Genomic DNA, 4,049 nt, shown 5'->3' on the forward strand with positions numbered 1-4,049 from the left:
CCTTCCAAAGTCACAAATATGCTTCCTGCTACTTTTTATCTCTCTTTTTCTTTCTGACACTCACAATACATGTCAACAAGTGTGATGATGTCCTGGAGGTTACTGGAGCTCTGGCCATTGTTCTTTCTCTTTTTAAAAACAGACTAAATAACCTCTATTAGTATATCTTTGAGTTTTGTGATTTGTTCCTTTGCCAGATGAAAATTTATACCTCTGTTTCATTTCAGTTATTGTACTTTTCAAATATAGCATTTAAATATGGTTCTCTCATTAAAAAATATATATTTATATTGTTATTGTAAACATCATTCTATATTTCCTTTTAAATCGTTGTGCATAATTTTCTTTAGATCTTTAAACATAGTTTTATTTATTTATTTATTTATTTTTGGTAGCGCAGAGGGTTTCTGGTAAAGAGCAGAAAACCTTCTAGACACATTCTAAAAGAGTTGTAAAACTGAACAGTATATTTTAATAGCTAATTTTGAAACTTTTATCTAGTAAGTTCAACATCTGGGCTTCATCTTTACAGTTTTTATTGACTATTTTAATTAGCTTTTTCTCTGTGGATGGTCCATATTTTCCTGTTTCTTTTTCTACCTCATTTTTTAAACAATCACACATATTAAATAATATGGCAACAATGGAAATCAATTTTATCCCTTGTCTTTTGAGTTTTGTTATTGCCATTGTTATTGTTGTTCTTTGTTTGTTTAATGACTTTCCTGAACTATTCTTTAAAATATTGATATAGTTTGGTTGTGGGTACCTGCCCAAATCACATATCGAAATGCAATCCCAATGTTGGAGGTGCAGCCTGGTGGGAGGTGAGTAAATCATGCAGGTGAAGTACTCATGAGTGGAGATATGGTTTCGCTCTGTGTTCCTACCCAAATCTCATCCTGTAGCTCCCATAATTCCCACCACTATCTTCCTAGGATTGTAGGATGCTCGGATGGCAGATCCACCAACAGCGTGTACCCTGTGCTTGGAAAAGCCAACAGCTTGTACCCTGTGCTTGTCACCAGCCAGTGACAGCAGCCAGGATGGAGGCTGCATTTTGTAGAGTCACAGGGGTGGAGTGCCCAAAACCATAGGAACCCACCTCTTGCATCAGTGTGACCTGGATATGAGACATGTAGTCAAAGGAGACCATTTTGGAGCTTTAAGATTTGACTACTCTGCTGGATTTTGGACTTGCATGAGGCCTGTAGCCCCTGTGTTTTGGTCAATTTCTCCCATTTGGAAGGGCTGTATTCACCCAATGCTTATACCCCCATTGTATCTAGGAAGTAACTAACTTGCTTTTGATTTTATAGGCTCGGGCAAAAGGGGCTTGCCTTGTAGCAAAGGAGACTTTGGACTGTGGACTTTTGAGTTGATCCTGAAATGAGTTGACATTTTAGGGGACTGTTGGGAAGGCATGATTGATTTTGAAATCTGAAGACATGTGATTTGGGAGCGGCCAGGGTAAGAATGATATGGTTTGGCTCTGTGTCCCCAGCCAAATGTCATCTTGTAACTCCCATACTTCCCATGTGTTGTGGGAGGGACCTAGTTGGAGATAATTGAATCATGGGGAGGGGGTAGGTCTTTCACATGCTATTCTCCTGATAGTGAATAAGTCTTTGGAGATCTGATGGTTTTAAAAACAGTAGTTAGGGTTTGGCGCAGTGGCTTATGCCTGTAATCCCAGCACTTTGGGAGGCCGAGGCAGGTGGATCTTCTGAGATCAGGAGTTCAAGACCAGCCTGCCCAGCATGGTGAAACACCTTTCTACTAAAAATACAAAATTAGCCTGGTGTGGTGGCATATACCTGTAACTCCAGCTACTCGGGAGGCTGAGACAGGAGAATCAATTGAGCCCCAGAGGCAGAGGTTGCAGTGAGCCAGGATCATGCCACTGCACTCCACCCTGGGTAACAGAACAAGACTCCATCTCAAATAATATAAACAAAAACAAAACAAACAAAAAAATGGGGGTTTTGCACAAGCTCTGTCTCTCTTTGCCTGCTGCCATCCACTTAAGATGTGACTTGCCCCTCCTTGCCTTCTGCCATGGTGAGGCTTCCCCAGTCAAGTGGAAGTGTAAGTCCATTAAATCCTTTTTCCTTTATAAATTACCCAGTCTTGAGTATGTCTTCATCAGCATCATGAAAACAGACTAATACAAATGGTTTAGCACCATCTGCCTTCATACTGTCACCACTATAGTAAGTGAGTTCGCATGAGATCTGCTTATTTAAAAGTGTATAGCATCTTCCCCCACTTGCTCTCTTGCTCCTGCTTCAGCCATGTGAAGTGACTGTTCCTTCTGCTAAGAGTAAAACTCCTTGAGGCATCCCCAGAGCAGATGTTGCAATATTTTCTGTACAGCCTGCAGAACTGTGAGATAATTAAAGTTCTTTTCTTATAAATTACCCAGTCTTAGCTATTTCTTTATAGCAATTCAAGAACAGCCTAATTCTCATATATATTCTTTGTCATGAGCAGCCATCATAGACTCAGCTTATTTAGCTTATTGATCAGCTAATAAATGGACAGATATTTTATTAAATGCCTTAAATCAGTTAGTCTCCCAGCCTTTGCTGAGGGGTTCTGGATGTGTGCTAATGCATTCCTTCTATGTTCTTCAGTTTTACAGCTCTGACTTAACCTTTACTTCCTGCTTACAAAGATCCTTAAAATCAATTGGAAGTAAGGAATTAGGGCCTTCTCAACTCTCCCCTGGCTGTGCACACAGTTCTGTGTATATGTGTGGCATAATAGATAAATATGTCAGAGATTTTTTAAAGCCCCCTGTGGACCAGTTCTTTCTTTCCAGAGTTTTAGCTCTGCCTCTTGTTTTTTCAAACTGGTATTGCCACTTCAACATGATAAGACTTTAAAATCACTGATTATTTGCAAAACATCACCCTAAGAAACATGAGTTCAGGTGTCTTTTTTATGTAATTATTTATTTTTTGGAGATACCCAGTAATAGGATTGCTGGAACAAATGGGGGTTCTATTTTTAGCTCTTTGAGAAATATCCATATTGTTACCATAGTATATTAGTGAAGCAATGGTTACACTAAAATCCCAGACTTTACCACTATGCAATATAGCCATGTGACAAAACTGTACTTTTGCCCCTTAAATCCATAAAAATAAACAAAATAAAACAAAAACTGTACTGAGGATAGATTGGTTCCCATCTCATGAGCTCTAAATCAGATAAAATAAAGATCATCCCTGAGAATAGGATTTTACTAAGGAGTTAATTTAATAGCTAGGTAATACAGTAACAATACTCTGCAACTAGGTCTTTCGGTGAGTTCTAATATTAATCTGTGATTTCCAATGGCTGTTAAGCTGCTACTTTTAATTGTTACCACTCTTGCATGACTACTGATTTTTGAGCTATCATGTGACTGGAAACAGTGCAAATCAACCCCCCCCCCCCATGCAAGCTTGCCTTTTTCAATAAGATTCAGCCATTTTTTCTTAAATAAATGCTCTTCCGGTTGTTGAAAGGCTTTTATTAATTTAGAGTCTTTGCAAAGTTGATTTTGTCAATTTTTGCTATTGTCCTCACAACTTTTACAGAAGAGAAGATTTTCAGAGGTCCTTTATTAATCATCCATTCTGGAAGTAGTTCACTTTGACTTTTTAGAATAAGACTAATGCTACTTTATGGAAATATTAAACATGTAGAAATTGGTTGGTAACTTTTGTTCTTTTACTTTATTGTAGACTTATTAAAATAAAGTCAGTATTACTGCTTATTTAAAATTTTAAGCCTGGGTACAGTGGCTCATGCCTGTAATCCCAGCACTTTGGGAGGCCCAGGCCAGCAGATTATGCGGTCAAGAGATCGAGACCATTCTGGTCAACATAGTGAAATCCCTTCTCTACTAAAATACAAAAAGTAGCTGGGCTTGGTAGCAGGTGCCTGAATCCCAGCTACTGGTTAGGCTGAGGCAGGAGAATCACTTGAAGCTGGGAGGCAGAGATGGCAGTGAGCTGAGATTATGTCACTGCACTCCAGCCTGGTGACAAAGTAAGACT

The 4,049-nt window shown here is 38.9% G+C and overlaps 1 non-coding gene across 1 annotated transcript; it reads right to left on the minus strand.

Moving 5' to 3' along the window:
* Window positions 1-398: 398 nt before the first annotated feature.
* Window positions 399-460, minus strand: LOC118153339 (U7 small nuclear RNA). Its single transcript, XR_004742581.1, has one exon. It is a non-coding gene; the product is annotated as a U7 small nuclear RNA (small nuclear RNA).
* Between the last annotated feature and the right edge of the window lie 3,589 nt (window positions 461-4,049).

Source organism: Callithrix jacchus, chromosome 4 (assembly GCF_049354715.1).
Source record: "Callithrix jacchus isolate 240 chromosome 4, calJac240_pri, whole genome shotgun sequence".
Taxonomy (NCBI): Eukaryota; Metazoa; Chordata; class Mammalia; order Primates; family Cebidae; genus Callithrix; species Callithrix jacchus.